Raw genomic sequence first — 17,803 nt, forward strand, 5'->3', positions numbered from 1 at the left:
AAGAAATTTTTTTCCCTAAATCCATTGTTTCAATTGCCAAAATGCTATCAGAACCAGCTTAAAAAGTACAATGTGTATGGTGCCATTGTTGAAAGGGAGATGTGGAAATATCAGTATCATTTGAAATTGAGTGCCGTTATGGAAACAATACTGTAAAGTAAATTATAGACTTGTATTATCAAAACAAGTGAGTAGTGGTAATAACATTTAACTAAATCAATCATCATTTCATCACCCTTACGTTAGGAGGAATGATGTTGAGCCAACATATCCCATCACTTGATAAGACTCTGAAAGCTGGATATGACAAATGGAACCCACAAAAATTCAAATAATGAGCGAGACCGTTTCGGGCGTTGGTTTATATGTTCCCACCAAAAGATTTCCAATCACATCCCATCATTTTTTTGTTTTCTTGAGTGTTGTCGGTGTTCCTTTATAACAGACTCCGGTCAAAAGGGTTAGATTATACGACCTTGATGTCAAAATATCAAATGTCAAATTCATCTCTTACTGGCACTCCTCTCTTGTTCTAAGTAACTTTATAAAATTGACTAAAACTCCAAAAGATTTGAAAATTACTATTAGTGGTGACTTGTTACTTGTGAGCATGGATTAAAATTTCGGTTTGGGTAACCATTTCGGACATTCCGAAAACCAAAATTTTGACCGAAATTCCGAAATTTCAGTTGAAATTTGGTACTCCCGTTCGAAATTCCGGACAGAAATTCCGAAATTTTGTAACGTTTTTTTTTTTTAAATAAAAATTGCATTTTCTCAAAATTTCGGACCTAAATTCCAAAATTTCAGACCGAAGTTCCATGTGAAGGCAAAATATTCAAATCATTAGCCATGGAGACCACAACAAATAAGGACTGATATCGATGGTTCCATGTGAAGGCAAAATATTCTACTCTTATCTTTCTTTTCTAGATGGGAGCTGATTATAGGGCCACATGCTTGTCCTATTTTTGGAGTAAAAATGTTAAAATGATTGTGTCCCAGAGGGTGGAGAGATGCTCTATCTTAAGGGCTGAAATGGACATGTTAGCGACTGTCTGTACCACAAACTTAACATGAATGTGATAGCGTCTATTGATCTGACATGCGAGCACAAATCGGTCTAATAGCTATTGAATGAACTTTGACAAACCTAATTTCTTATTGTAGGATTTTTCCTAATTACAGAAAGTAAGGGGCCATTTGGATACGCGGATTTTAGAATCCAAGTTTTTAGTTTGAAAACAGTGTAAAAGAGGGTTAGAGACAAGAGAAGAAGCAGACCGGCCGACGTTTTTACTTCTCTCCCTTCTTTCCATCAACAAGAGAGTAGAAGATCCTCCCATTTTCCATGTTTTATAAAACTCAGGTTGCAAGAGAGATTTTTAAAACCTGATTTTCTTGCTTAAAATCCAAGGAACGCTGCCAGGACAGCACACAGCTGCCTGATCATGAACCCTCTTTTACATTGTTTTCAAACTAAAAACCTGGATTCTAAAATTCGCGTATCCAAACGGCCCCTAAATGAATTGACTACATAACTCATTAAGGGCGGCGTATAATCCACAAAGCAATTATATCCTTCTTTTTTTTTTTTTACTGGTTTTTTTTTTTTTCGTCTGCAATTGTTCTTCTAATCCTCTCGTCCTCCGGCATTCACCGAGACTTATTCCCATGACACTGAGTACTACAAGTAGTTCAGTCAATTGCCGACTACACTTCGATGAGTTAAAGGTTAGAACATCATTGTTGTATGTATGGCTGAACACTGTCGGAAACCCTTAGTGTTTGGTGCATGGCACTGTCATTATATATATATATATATATATATATATATATATATATATATAGAGAGAGAGAGAGAGAGAGAGAGAGAGAGAGAGAGAGAGAGAGAGAGAGAGAGAGAGTACCATTCTCAAAAAATCTCAAGCAAAATTTCACCTTTTTGTAGATTTTGGCTTAGAGGTTATAAAGAGGGACAAGAATGCCACATCATTTGACATACAATAATTACCCAGGTAACATCCTTGGGAGTCTCCAAGGTGTTCAATGCTATATTGGCAACCAAACAGGGAATTTTGTTGACATTGCACCCAAATGCCAATCAAAATCATTAAGCCTCCCTGGCTTTTGTGCAACCCCGATTGAAAGTAGTGCACATTCAGTCATTCACATTACTGAAATTATTATGAGAATATTTCTAACAAAGAAGTTACTTTTTAGAATAATTAAGTAGAATAAATTTTAGAGAGCGTGGTATTTTTTTTAAAGAAAAGTTCGTAAATTTTAGAGGGTTTTGCTAACGAGTGCCCTTAGGGCACCCGTTAAGGTGCATTGGAAATGATATGTTACACATCTTTTGATAATAAATACATAGAATACAAGTATTTTTATCAAACAGTGTAAAATGATTGTAAAATATCATTTCCAACGCACGTTAGGGCACCCGTTAGCAAAACCCTTATTAAAATAATTGGGTTGCCTTTTTTCAAGTGGTTAATAGTTAATACTGATCACAGGTTTTTTATAATAATCATGCCTTTTCAAGTCACTTCAAAAAAGAAAAAGGAAAATGGTATATTTGATTTATTTATTTTTACTTGAGACAACCCCCTCTACGGCAAAAGAGTACTCATAAATATGCGAGAGGCGACTGTCCCAAGTAAAAAAAAGAGATAAATGTATCACTTCCCCCCAAAAAAATAGGGTAAGCACAGTTTGAAACGAATGCTGTTAAGTGGCTGTTTGGTTTGAGGATAAACATGATTGAATGTTGTTGGAATTATAATGACCAAAATTTTTTGGGAAAAAGCAGGGAAGGAAGGGTGAAGTGGTTATATGACCGGGCACGAAACCGAGTAATGTTGGGGGAACCCGTTTTATGACCGGGTAGTAAACCAAGTAAATCAATTTATTTATTGTCAAGACATTTGGAGAGACCAGCCACCGGGTTGCCTCGGTTGAGCTTAAAAAGAAGGCTCACCAAAATGTAATTATTGTAAGACAATGACGAAAGTTGAAGGTGTGTTTGGCATTTTGGTTGGTTTCGTGCTCATTTCTTTGTCTTTTTGCATGTGTTACGACATAAACGGAATCCCGTTTTGCTAGTAGCCCTCATTTTTAAAAACTAAAGGGAAATGATTTCCACATGCACTCATAAGGGTTAGGGCTGCAACTCGAGCCGGGTTTTACCCGACCCGCATCGACCCGACCCGAAAATAACCTGGGTTGGGTTCAGGTTTCATGGGTTTCGGGTCGAGCCGGATTGAGCATTCAAAAGCCCGCATGAATCTCGGGTCGAGCCGGGTTTGAAGGAGCCCGATCCGACCCGACCCGAGTTACATAAGTTATAGTATGTACATTTTTTTCTATTGTTAGTTAAAAGTTAAAAGTGAAAACCCATGCACCCACTGTTATTGTATGTGAGTGTAATTTCTGCTTCTATGAGTTGAGTTGATTCAAGCGTTTGATTCAGCATTGTTTGATTGTAATTACAACATTGTTTGATTACGGCATTGTTTGATTCAAGTGTAATGTGAGTGTAATTTCTACTTCTATGAGTTGAGTTGCCTTGCCAAACAAGAATTTTCTTTAAAAAATTGCGTTAACGTGAAAAAACCCGACCCGACCCGACCCAACCCGAGATTTATCATGGGTAGGGCCGGGTTTGGGAATCGTGGGTTTTCCGAAAAAAAACCCGACCCGACCCGACCCGAGATATTTCTCGGGTAGGGTTGGGTTCTCCAAAACCCGACCCGCCCGACCCGAGTTGCAGCCCTAATAAGGGTAATAGTTTTGGTGAAACCGACCTTAAATTTAAGAGAAAGTTTGTTAAAAATAAATCAGTTTCTTATAGAATTAGTTTTCTATTAAATTTCTATGGTTATTTAATGTTGAGAAAACCCACCTGGCAGACCGATCCGATCGTGCACAAATTAGACGAAAAAGATAAAATTAACAAGCAAGAAACACGATCTTCCACTATGAGAAAACAATATACAAGGAGTACAATGGATTAATCTCAAACCCACAACCTTTTCCTTGCTTCTCACACCCAAGACCGTACACAAGAGATAATGGGAGAGATAAACCCGAAAAAGAACCTAATAGAAAACCCCGAGATGAAAACCTCTTCTCCCTTTCTCTCTTTTTTCTTCTCTCTCCTTTGGCAGCCGACACACTAAAGACGTCTTGCTTTGCCGCAACCCAAGAGAACAACACTTCGCTTTTTATAGTTTAGTTTTCCCCAAAAGCTAAAAATAGAAATCTCTATTGTTGCCTTTGCCTTCCTACCCAAGCAACCACCGTGGGTCGGAAATAAGGTAACTTTCCCAACATTTAAGTTCTAATTCTCATACGATATGGAATGATGGGCTTTAATTAGTTGAGTTGCCACAGGTTTGGTTTCTTTTTAAAACAAAAATGGATTAATTGTTAGATTATTTAAATAAGATATGGAATGGTTCATGTGAAGATTTTTGGGGTGCAATTAGGTGAGTTGCGCCACGTTTGGGTTTCTTTGTATAACATAAATGGATTAATTGTTAGATAATTTAAGTAGGATCCATAAAGAAGCAAGTTTTCAATGTATATACCAAAAAAAGGATTTACAGATAAAGAGGTGATTTATCTCTATAAATGCTCTGCAAACTCTAGTTTTGACAATAAGGAGAAGAGAGAGAGAGACGTTTAGGGTGATGATATTTTCACCCCACTGCAGTACGCATTCGCCCCCCTTTTAATGTGATTTGACGTCAAAAAGTGTTAAAGTTGCCCACTGTTCACGTTATTAGGAGGGTGAATGCGTATTGCAGAGGGGGTGAAAATATCATCTCCCCTTGCCAGTAAATCAAGGCTAAGGATTTTGGGTTCCGATCTTCAAGGATTAGGATTACACATATAAAATTACGTTCATTTATTCAAAACAAATCTATCCACAAAATCTTATACACAAGCTTTGCCGTCAAACGGTAGCAAAGAACATGTGGCGACTATCTACAATCCCGGTGGCCAGGGCGATGCCAGAAATTTTGCACAAGGGGGGTAAGTATTAAAAAAATATTAAAAAATAAAGGTATATTTTTTTTCCCAAAAAAATTAAGGGGGGCAATTGTCCCCCTTCCCTTTCAAGTGCCATCGCCCCTGGCGCTGTCGCTGGACAAATACTGAGTATACTAACTCACATTCTCTATGCGGAGCAAACGAACAATTCCCATCACATGCAAATTACTTGACTATCTTTTCGTCTTCCAATGCTTGCTTGGCGTACTAAATCACTCATGCGATGGGACAGTGATAGAGATGTGATAATCAATTGTATAAAGCATTGGCTAACAAAATCCAACTAGTTTACCCATGGAGCCCATGAACCGTGAGTGTCAAATCTGTACTGGCAGGAGACTTAGATCCATGTGAAAGGCAATTTTTTCTACTCTGTAATTTTTAGGGGTGCAACTCGGGTCAGGTTGGATTGGGTTGAGGCCAACCCGAGATAGCATTCCCTCAACCTTAACCTAACCCAACCCAACCTGAACCTTGGGTTCAGGATGGTAAACCCTAACCCCCTAACCCAACCTGCCTCTAAATCTTTCAACCTTAACCCAACCCATCTAAACCGAAATCGGGTCGGGTTGAGTCGGGTTGGTTCGGGTTCACATTGTGCCAAATGGAAAAATACAATAACCCAAAGAAAAACAAGATAAATTAGAGGATGAAGGTCGGGTTCATGTCGGGTCGGGTTGCCAAGGCCTCAACCATAACCCAACCCGAAATTAAATCGGGTTGTCCTTTCCCAACCCAACCCGAGCCAAAATCGGGTTGAACCCATTGGGTTCGGGTTGAGCCCGACCCAAGTTGCACCCCTAGTAATTTTCCAAATGTTATCTGCATCCCAGGCCACAAGTTTTTGCTATTTCTATACGAAAGTGCAAAAATATTTGAATTGTTAAGCTCTAAGATCCACTTGTTGGGGTTTCCGATGGTGATTTTCCCAAACAATGCTTGGAAAAGGAAAGTATGTCCGTTACTTTTATTTTTCCACTTTTGGTGCAACCATAAGGACTCTTTAGGATTGGGGGCTGATAATTTACACCCCTTATCATTCTGCGGACACCCGCATTTAAATCTTTTGACCGGCTGAAATGGGTTCTCGGTTACAACAAAAACAGTAGTTCTACAATGACGTGAATACCCTTCAATGAAACCCTAATTCCATCTCTCTCTCACAATCAGAATCTCTAACCCTAGTTTCCGCATTCTCTCGCCCCAAATTTGCATCCAATATATGTAACTCTCGTTACCTCTTTCTCTCGCACGACCAAAATCGAGAGCTTCATGCTCTCTCTCTTTCTCTAAGCTCAAATCGAAAGAAGACGCTCCCATCATCATTGTTTTGCAAACAACATTTGAAACCTTTGCCCACCATCAGAGGTATGCCTCTCTCTCTCTCTCTCTGACTGTGAAAATATCCAATGACTATGAAGTGGGAGTTTTTCATTTTGGGCGATTAGATTCGCTTCTCAAGTGTTTGGTGAAATGCACCAGAGGGATTAGATTTTCTTCTTGTTGGGTTAGATATTGGTTTGGCTGTTAATTAATGGCTGCAAGCTTAGTTATTTATCACTGTGAAATTTCGTTATTAACAACAAGTTATTAGATTGGAAATGACTTAATGATTTTAGTTGTGAAGTTAGCTGATAAATAAAATTAGGTTGTTTATAGGATTTTGTTTTCTGATTTGCTTTAATAGTATTCTTTGATCTCTGCTTAATATACAAATAGTAATTATAGATTAAGAGAAGTGTTAAATTGTTTTGTTTGTACATAATACTTATGTGGCTTTTATCTTCTTTTTTATTCCCAAGAAGAATTGCATCAATTGCTTTTAAGTCGATGCGTTTGTAGCCACGTAGCATGTGCTATTCATTTTAATCTAACTCACTAACAATTTTGTTCACTCTATAACATATATATATTTTTTCCTATGATGGATTTTCAAAGCCAAGAAGAATGCCCTAAGAATATGGAAATGCTTCTACCTCTAAAGATGAAGTTTGAAAATCGAGAAGAGCTTCTTCAGCATGTGTCCAATTTTGCAAAATCCCAAGGGTACATTATAAGCATTAAGAAATCGAAAAAGACAAGAAAGTTATCATTGGATGTGATAGAGGAGGTATTTATAGAAATACTCGTAAGATTCCAGATAATCTTCATCACAAGGACAGTTGCTCACACTTGATAAATTGTCCATTTAGAATTGATGGTAGAAATATCAGCAATGGTTCGTGGATACTCAACATAAAAAATTTGGAGCACAACCATAAAGCTTCAGAAGACATCTCAGGTCATCCCTCCAGTCGTCGGCTTTCAAAAGAAGAGGCTTTGTGAATTAAGGAAATGACTATTGCTGGTATACAACCACGCCAAATGCTTTCTTCTCTTAAGCAAAGTAATCCACAATTTTTATCAATATCAAGATATGTCTACAACTGTATTGCCAAGGTTCGTAAAGAGATACTAGCAGGTCATACCCCAATCCAAGCTTTAGTAGATGAACTTGCCAATGGTAGTTTCTACTACAATCTTAAAAATGAAGAAGAAGGTCGTTTGACACATTTATTTTTCGCTCGCCCTCAATAGATAATATTGAGCAAAAGATACTCTAATGTTTTTATGATGGATTGCACCGATAAGACCAATAAATACAAGATGCCATTATTTGATGTTGTTGGAATGACATGCTTTAGTTCTTCATTTTATTCATGCTTTGCATTTCTACCGAAAGAGGAAACATAAGATTATGTATGGGCTTTGGAAATGCTTGATGACATGCTGGGGGTGTTTCTCAACAAATAGTATTTGTAACAGACAGGGAGTTGGCCTTGATGAAAGCCATACAGATTGTATTTCCAAGATCTATTAATCTTTAGTGTGTATGGCATATTGATAAAAATATTCCGTCGAAATGTAAACGTCATTTTCAAGATGGTGACAATTGGGAGGAATTTTTATCTGGTTGGAATACTTTGATAAACTCTCCAACCGAAAATGCAGATCTTGAAGCTTGGAAATGATTTTAAGATAAGTTTAAAGAGAAGGTGATTGCTATCAATTATACTTCGAACACTAGGCTTCCTTATAAAGAATATTTTGTAAAGGCATGGACAGATGAGCATCTTCACTTTGGAACCGTGTTACTTCAAGGGTAGAAGGTGCTCATTTGCAAGTTAAAAAATACTTACAACTTTCAACTTGTGACTTTTATTTGGTTAAAAGGAAACTATGTCTAGCTATTGAAAACCAGTTTCAAGAAATCAAAACCCAGCTTTCAGCAGAAAAGATTAAAGTTCCTCATAAGTTGCGTATCACCTTTTTCCGTGAGCTCGTTATCATGTATCCGTTTTTGCATTGGATAAGCTTTTCGAACAATTTGAGTTGGCTACAACTAATTCAACTTTGCGCACATGCATGAATCACTTTACGGCTACCATGGGGCTTCCTTGTGCGCACAAGATAAGATATTTATTGGATGAACGTAAGGTATTGTATCCAAGCGATGTCCACTCACAATGGCGAATAGATGATCGAGAAATCGATGATATGAATTGTTTTAAAAACAATCGAGAAGAACAAATGAAAAAAATAGTTGAGAGCTTGCAACATGAATACCCAAAATGGCTCACCTCTCAACAAGAGATTGTTTTAAATCAACTTTTCTCAGGTAGTGAACACTTCTACACCTATGCTTCACGAACCTAATGTTCAAAATCCGAGAGGATGTCCACCAACATCAAAGAGTCGAAAGACAATCAGCACCACAAGATGAGACCCTGCATCATTCGAGATTGTGGAAGCAACAAGAAGATGTAGTAAATGCGAAGGCATAGGCCATAACAGTCGTACATGTCCTAGACAAACCGTAGGTACCGCTTCAACAGCTTATTTTTCTATGCCCGTTCCAATTGGGGCTGGAACTGAAATTGGCATTTCTGAAGTGGGCACTTTTCCTAATGAAACTATTGGATTTGGGAACAATTAGCAAATGGTAAGTTGCTTATATTGCTTGCAAGGGCAACTTATGAAATTTAATAATGTGATGTATTTAAGATTTTCTTTGCCGCAGATGGAGTTTTTTTTCTATATACCCCTCCCCCAAACTCTTTGCGGAGGTTCTTTTTTGTCATATTGTAGGAAAGGTAAGAATCTTTTGTCATGACCCCTTAATGACCCCATAATGAGTTTTTCTTTTGTCATGACCCCAAAATGAGTTTTTCTTTCCTTTTTAAAAGGGCATTGATGTGTTTTCATGAATTATTTTGTAGGAACCTTAGAAGATCGAAGTGCCACTCATTCAAATCTGAAGCCTTGGTTTTTTTTTTTACCATCAAAGTGTCACTCATTGATTCGAGCACTTCTCGAATATATCAATGATTTTGTAGTGTGTGACCATTTTATTATGTAAATCACCCCATGGGGTCATTATTATTGAAATACCTTCCAATTTACTTTTAGATTTTCATCAATTAAATGATTTGAATTCTCGCAATGTGTTGAAAATGAATCAAATCGGTGCAAATTTACGGATCTTGGTGGATTCGAACCACCATCTTCTTGAGACATATTTCTCAAGTACTCTGCCCGTTTTGAGCTAAAGATCCACTTGAATTACAAAAGCATCAAAGAGGATGGTGTTTTGGACGATGACTTGTTCTAAAAAGATAGCCAAATTCCAAATAGCTACTTCCATAATGAAAGCATATACTTTAATAAACATGTTCTATTTGATATGAACAAATTCGTATCAGGTACATAACTCACCTCTCTAATCCTACAGATCAATATGTTCAATTCTATTGATAATATTTATTTGTGTATGTGGTTTATCTCCTAAAATAAAGACATGGATCTTCCTTTAAAGTTCAATCCAACTACAACCAGGCTCTTTTCTTATCCCTTAATCCGAGGAGAGATCTCAAATAATAGAATCCAGTTTACATTCCATTCCATGGATGAATTTCACCACTTCTTCGAGCTTTGATGCCCTTCCGAGAAGATCAACCATGCTACCGTAAAGTCTCTTCATCTTCTTCGATCGAAAATAGTACCATCCATTTTCAACCAAACCAGCATGGCTTCAAGCAAACAAAACACCCACCGGTAAAGAGATACTGTTTCGATTCGAAAGCTGTCATGGATTCGAATAGTTCTAGAGCTTCTTGAATGCGTCCGTTCTGAGCATGACCTGCTATCATTGTGCTCCAAGAAATCACATCTCTTTCAAGCATCCGCTCGAAAACCAAATTCGCCTCCTCCACACATTTGCAATATGTAACCAAAAGTACGTTGTCTAATTCATGCATAAGGCGTACAACTCTATTTGGTATGCTCTGAGATACATCAACAGGCACACACTCTCTAATATACAACAGTATCAACCTTCAAATATAAGACATGGCATTCAATAGCCTCAATGGAAATACTACAATTGTGAGCTGTCCTGTTCCAGTTTTGTCTTGACTTTTCAACAATTCAATTTCTGGCAGCTCTATAACCAATTGTAAGGCATCCAATTCAGAGAAAAAAAATCTGCAAAAATAATTCCTTGACACCGAAATTGAGGACAAACTATTCAAACGTGAAACTTTCGGGTTTTAAACTTGATTTCTTGGCACAAATTCAATCCGGATGGAGTTGACTCAACAACAATCAGAATTCTGTTAGGGATTGAATTCACATTCACAACCTCCAAAAATTTAAATTGTAAACTCAATAAAAAAGGATATGAGCAAAGGTATAGAAATACACAAATTCTGCACTAAAGGTGTTGCCTTGCCTTATTTTGAGCTATCTCATGGCGTTGATGACCTTGAGGAGGTTCCCTTGGTAATAGAATTTTGTTAATTCATGGATCAAGGTGGAGGGATCAGAGCATGTGGGGTCTAGTTTGTTGGAGGGGTCTTGGAGGGAAGCTTTTAGGCCTGAAGGCAAAGGATCGCATCTTCGCCTTGGGTTTCTCCTGCTTGGCCAGAAATGGTCGTGTCCATGGCGAGGGTTACGACTTTGCTTAGAAGAAGAAACCTTTCTCTGCTCTCAAAGAAAAACTGCTACTACTGACGATAGATTGAAGAAAGAAAGTTATTGGAGAGAGAGAGAGAGAGAGAGAGAGAGAGAGAGAGAGAGAGAGAGAGAGAGAGAGAGAGGTTCTAGATTTGGGCTCTGTGTGAGAGAATGAGGAAACTAGGGTTAGAGATTTTGATCGTGAGAGAAAGATGAAAGAGGGGTTTCATTGAAAGGGTATTTGTGTCATTTTATAACTACTGTTTTTGTTGTAACCGGTAACCCATTTTAACCTGTCAAGAGGTTTAAATGCAGGTGTCCGCAGAATGAAAAGGGGCATAAATATCAGTTTTATTACCACTACTCACTTGTTTTGATAATAGTAGCTACAGTAATGTCTCCATGAGTTTTCATAACGGCACTCTACTCTCTACAAATTTTAAAGGCTCCTGATATTTCCACATCTCCCTTTCAACAATGGCACTATACACAATTTACTTTTTAAATTGGTTCTGATAGCATTTTGGTAATTGAAACAATGTATTTTTCAAGGTGTGAGTTTCACTTTCACAGCATTTGGTAAACTCATTTTCCATGAATTTTTTTCCCAAAATTGAAATTTTCGGGTGTTTTCAAAGAAAAACCACAAACCTTGGAATTTTATTTCCCATGGTTATTTTCCTTAGAAAAGTATGGGTAGAGTACCATTATGATATCATTTGCCCTTATTAGTATCCAGATTTTGAGTTGCCAAGTCTCTTTTTTAATCTCAGCTGTAGACCTTTCTCTATTAAATGACTCATTCCACGTCCGAATGGATTGGAAAATAGAGATCGGGCGGGACGAATTTCAAAAGGGCACTAACAGTAATATATTCACCCCTCTAGGTGTTCTCATGACTACTCTTTTACACTGGATGGGGCTGTCTCAAGTTAAAACAGAGTGAATATATCATCACCCTTAACTAAATCAATCATCATTTCGTCACACTTACGTTAGGAGGGATGATGTCGAGCCAACATATCCCATCACTTGATAAGACTCTGAAACTGGATATGACACGTGGAACCCACAAAAAATCAATAATGGGCGTTGGTTCATATGGGCCCACCAAAAGATTTTCAATCACATCCCATCATTTTTTGTTTTTTTTCCAGTTTGGTGGGTGTACTTGATAACAAACTCCATCAAATGAGTCAGATTATAGGTCCTTGATGTGAAAACTTTATAGAATTGACTGCAACTCAAAAGATTCCAAAATTACCATTCATGGTCGATTTTCTACAATTGGCATGTTAGTTTTAGCCGTACCAAAAAAAGACCGAACTACCCTTTTAGATCAAACTAATAAGGCTAGCGATTTCATGAAAGTTGTGGAGCAACAATTTATAAGTTCCAACAAGGCTATGGCCAGCACCCTGATGAGCAAGATGTGTAAGATTTTTTATGGACCTGCATAGTACATATTTTAGCTTTTGTAAAACTGGATTGTAGAGAATGTTTGATTATGGTAAAGAGTAATCCAGCTCGGCTCATATGCAGTTAGTGGTCAATAAGGTTTGAGCCGGGAGTACCTTAGCCACGTGGGATCACATTGGAAGGGGTATGGTAATGGGTTAATAATGTGTGGGCCCGTTGTAAGCCTAAGAAGGTTTGTGGGCTTATTTGAGGAACAAGAGTCCGTAATGGGTAGGCTCTAGGGTTTCCTTTATGTTATTATAAATACGGGATTGGTCCCTGCTCTCACATATAAGGTTGTATTTCTTTCCATTAGAATACACATAAGGAAGCGGAGAGAGTAGATGACCGCCCATAACATCCTTCATTTTGCAGACAAGTGATATCATCTTGGGTTCGAACGCCTCGTTTCTACTAAGGACCAAAAGTTCTACAAGGAGGTATGTATGCCAGATCTCTTCTCGTGTTTAATTTGTTCAATCACATGCTTATGATTTGATCGCGCAACTTAAAAGTAGTTTTACAAGATGTCATCGATGAAATGCTCAGGCACAAGTGGAATCCATTTTTTCAATGCGTCAGATGTTGATGTGTCTCACCTCCATCGTATTTTTCTACTCCTACCTCCTTAATATACAAAAGTCCTCTCCCACCTTATTTTCTTCTTCACCCTTACCCAATATCATCAAACTATAATCTTCTTGACCGCCGTCCTCTTTTACATATTTTGCCATTCGCCCTATCTCAACTCCATCAAATTTGAAACTTGGCATCATAATTCAAAGGTCCCGTCTTCCTCTTCCCCCCTATTTCTCTGATTCCTCCGTGTCAATCATGTCATCCTTCTCTCCGGTGAACAAAGTTGCTTGGGGTTTCCCTCTACTCCTAGATAGAGGAGACAGGAATTTAACCTCAAAAACTATTTCTTCGCAGTTTAGTAATTTATCGTCACAGTTTTATGAGAACATCCTGTTCCACAGTGTTTAGGGCCTCGGACATCAACAGGAAGAACAAGAATACCTAGAAGATGAAGCATGTCATCCCGCTCGTCTATTTTATTTCAGAATCTCTGTCCATCCTAAACTAACTATTTTCTGGTCAATATTACTTTCCGGTTCTATACCTCCTGTTAGACCGAAAATCGGTAACAGGTACGACAGTGACGTAAGAGCTGAGCTGGATGACCAGAGGAGCTGAGTCCTGAGGGACCGGAGTGAAGGGGAGCGAAGTGGCTGAGTCCTGCTATGAGGGCTGAGTCCTGCACAAGGCAAGCGAGGTCAGAAGACCAACCCGGGTTTTACTCCGGACAGGCCCTTCGACACTCAAGTTAGTATGAGCAGGAGTGCAGAGCTTGTCTTAAGAGTTTTGGGGTGGAGAGGGTTTTTTGAATTACCCATTGGTTTGAGCTTTGAACCCCTATTTATAGGGGAAATCGTGGTGACGTGAGATGACCTGTGCGAGGACAGGTGGCGGCCTGTGAGAGGCTGGAGTTCACCTACTCCAGGACAGGTGGCGGCCTCTGAGAGGCTGGAGTTCACCTACTCCAGGACAGGTGGCGGCCTCTGAGAGGCTGGAATTTTTACACCCCATCACCTCCATTTTTCAGTTATCTCACTTCTTCATCCATTTCAGGTAAACATTTGAAAGCAGACTCGTCTGACTATATAGGTACGTTGCTTCATGTAAAGCAAAGGATCTGTTGGGAATTTAACCGGGTAGAACTCACCCCCAAAAGCTAGCCATTAGAGGGAGGGTGCCCATTCCCTTATAACCCATCCTCATCCAATTCACTTATCCGATGTGGGGCTATTTGCTTTTGAGTGGAACCCCGACAGGATCATAGGCGTCCATCAATACACTTTGGAAAGCAGAGAGGGGAGCCAAATTCATCCAAGTTATTGCGATGAGTATCCAACATTCTCGCTGCTGTTCTGATTGGTCATGAACTCCTCTATTAGTAGGACATTCTTGATTCACTTAAAGAAGCGGTGCAGATTCACAGAGATTCCGTAAACGAGGGCCAATTCCAATGCAGATTCACAGTGATTCTGTAAATGAGGGCAAATTCCAGTGCGGATTCACCGTGATTCCGTAAATGAGGGCAAATTCAGCCCAGTTTAGTTTGGAATATTGGGCAACGTTTGTGAAGTCTAAGGTGTCCATCTATACATGTGGGAAATTAATTTTTTGTTTGAAACTTTGATGAACACGAAATGAGAAAAAGATACCAGTTGATGGGGGAAGTGCATATATTGATGAGGGTGAATAAGATATCTTGGACACTATGCTAAACTAAGTCCCCGAAGTTGCCAAGGGTTGCATGTAAAAAGATAAATCAAAGATGTGATTTGTGAGGGCCTCAAACCCATCATAGGTTCGGGTATTTATAGCATTTTCTCAAGTTTTTATAGCACTTTCTGGAGTCATATCAACATTCAGGGGTCTTTCAAGATGCCTTCCTGCACTACTCTCGTACTCTCTCTTCGCATCCCATGCAGTGATTTGAGGGGTAATGGTTTCGTGTGACATGTGGCGCTGCACTCTTATCTCCATTGAAAATAATGGCAAAGAATCAAAGTACGAATATTCAAGGGAATAAATGCAGTAATCTCCCAAGATTAATGACAAATCAAGAACAATAAGGTGCAAAGAACATGGATACCTACATACTCGGAACCGAAGTACAACAAAAAGGTAGAGGATGTTAAGTCATGGATACCTAACGCGATCCACTCCATAGTGGATGAAAAAAACCCTGTGTTCACTATCCCAAGCGAGCTGATTAGTGATAGGAAGACGTCTTTAAAAAAAGTTGTTTGATATGTTCCTTGAGAAACAGGTCCCTATTGGAAGAAGTTTGGTCCTGGGCAAAAAGACAATGGGCTCTGCCGCTTCTAAGCAAACCGTTCTGCATTAGTCCCTCATTGATGTTCTTTTGCTTTGAGTCCCAAAACCAGGCTACTTTCATTCTTCGGCGGGGAGGTGAGGCTTTGGGTGGATACCTAGTTTCCCTTCAACCGTGGTCCCCTGCCTTAAATACTAGTGCAAGAACCGTGAGACTTAAGTTCTTTAATATCTCACTTCATGCTCGGTCTCTTTCCACGGTGGAGACTTTGGGTCAGCACTTTGGACAAGTTCTGGAAACTCCGATGTCAGGTAGTCATGATCACTACTTGGAATTCGCTTCTGTTAAGGTTCTAACTTTATTGTGGAATTGTTTATCATCCTTTATTAACCTTCTCGTAGATTCTACGGTTTATCCAGTTAGAGTTAAGATGCTGGATGAATCATTAATGTCCTTTAATAATCCCTTAGCAGAAGGGGATTCAGCCCCCCTTGGCCCCTTCTTTTGATGTCTCTGCTGATCCTCCACCGGTGGTTGAACCGCCCATGGGTGGGCCTTTACCGGCGGGCTCTGGGGGTAAATCTGTCATTTCCAAGTCGAAAGAGTCGTTGGACAAATATGTCCCAAAATTTGAATTATCTTCTACTTCGGAAATGGAGAAACCAGCAGAAACTCTAAAAAGTTTAGCCCCATCATTGAAAGGAAAATCGGTCAATCCTGGGGAAGGACCGTGTCAGAAGCCCTTAAAAGCTAAATCTAGTATTTTCACTGGAAAAGCCTCCAGAAAAGATATTTCTGATTATCGTAATCTACAACCCCTGTCAGTGGAAAAGGCGATCAAGATTAAAAACTGCTTTTTTAAGAGCCAAAAGAATAAAGAAGGTTTAAAGCCTTGAATGATATCAATAGTCACATCAAAATGTTTCGTGTCAATCCCTCCAAAAAGGGCTCCTCGTTTCAGAAAGATAAAGTCGTCCAGAAGGGGCGGGGTGTGTGTCACGAGAACTATCTATTAGCTACAAAAGAAGGTATTTCTCTATTTAAAAGAAATCTCTTGGGTTCTGGAAGAAAAGAAGAACCAAGAAAATCTAGCCTAGCCTCCAATTTTAGCCGCCTCCTCAAAGACTTTGATAAGCCCTTCAAAGCCTCCTCAGTTGTCATGTCGTCCGACTCTGGCTCTTCTTCTAGGAAGAGGAAGGCGGTCAAATTTGAGATAGATGATTTACAGTTTCTTAGGGCCCTGCAATATGATGAAGCAATAGCGGCAAAAGTATGTCCAACGCCTAAGAAAATTTCCATAGGAATTTAGAAGAGACGATGGAAACAATTTAAGAAGGATGCACTGGCCAACAAGGACAGCCTTCTAAAGGTTTCAAGGAAGTCCGACCCAAAAGAGGCCTTTGTTAGAATCTATAAACTTTCTTTCTTTAAGGAAGCCCTAGAAGATAGGGGTGTTCATTATTCAGTTATAACCGAATAACTGAACCGAACCAAATTGGTTTGGTCGGTTCGGTTCGATTTTTTTCCTTTTCAGTTCGGTTTCGGTTATTCAGGTTCGAGTTCGGTTATCTCAAAAAAAAAATCGGTTAACAAAATAACCGAAATTATAGATAAAAACCATTACTTTTTCAAAAAAAAGTGCTATATTGGCACTCCGTAGGATGATCAAAACCGTCCATTTGATTAATCACAACTTTATTAGGCTGTACTCAAAAAATCATTTCGATAGGATGATCCTAGCCCTCCGATCCAAACCGAGATTTTGCTTTTTTCCCTCTTTTTCTCCCACTATTCAGTTATAACCGAATTTTTACTCGTTTCGGTTTTCAGAAATTTCAGTTCGGTTTCGGTTATCGAAATTTGATAACCGAAATTATTTCGGTTACCAAATTTTGGTCTATTCGGTTCGGTTATAACCGAACGAACACCCCTACTGGAAGAGGAGCGGCGAGCTCGTCATCCGCGTTGGGAGGAAGTTAGAGCGGCAGAGATTGAGTGCTTGGAGAAACTGACGGGTACCTCAGTAGATGTATCTCAGGAGTCAAGGGATTCCCTGGATCGGGAAATCAGTATGGAGGTTTGGAGTCGGATGTGAGAGGATCTGGATAGACAAGAGGCGGACTCAAGGTTGATAGAATTTTTGGAATCAGAAGAGAACAAAGTCATTCCCTCTGAGGAAATGGATGAGCTGCTGGCTATAGGAGATGCCTTCGGAATAGGTTTTGACGATGATTTGGAAGCCACAAAAAATTTGTTTCGGTCAATGGCTATTAGGGATTTGAAAGAACTAAGGAAGGTTGGTATTGAGAAGGAAGATGATGAGAAGGGAGCCGAGGGTAGTTACCCTGAATGAAAGGCCTTTAAAAAAAAAATAGAAAAAGAAGAGAACGTGAAGGAGAAAGAGAAAGAAGAGAGGGAGGAAAAAAGGAGAGAGAAAAAAGAGGA

General features: G+C 39.1%; 1 long non-coding RNA gene across 2 annotated transcripts; it reads left to right on the forward strand.

Annotated features, from left to right (window-relative positions):
- Nucleotides 1–5,980: 5,980 nt before the first annotated feature.
- On the forward strand, nucleotides 5,981–9,537 carry LOC143848790 (uncharacterized). Of its 2 annotated transcripts, XR_013235477.1 has the most exons (3): nucleotides 5,981–6,429; nucleotides 9,122–9,194; nucleotides 9,321–9,537. It is a non-coding gene; the product is annotated as an uncharacterized LOC143848790 (long non-coding RNA). The 2 variants fall into 2 exon arrangements; XR_013235476.1 differs by lacking the exon at nucleotides 9,122–9,194.
- Nucleotides 9,538–17,803: the final 8,266 nt, after the last annotated feature.

The sequence above is a fragment of the Tasmannia lanceolata genome, unplaced genomic scaffold (assembly GCF_043159265.1).
Source record: "Tasmannia lanceolata isolate RefF3 unplaced genomic scaffold, GAP_Taslan_0.1 ptg000016l, whole genome shotgun sequence".
Classification (NCBI taxonomy): domain Eukaryota; kingdom Viridiplantae; phylum Streptophyta; class Magnoliopsida; order Canellales; family Winteraceae; genus Tasmannia; species Tasmannia lanceolata.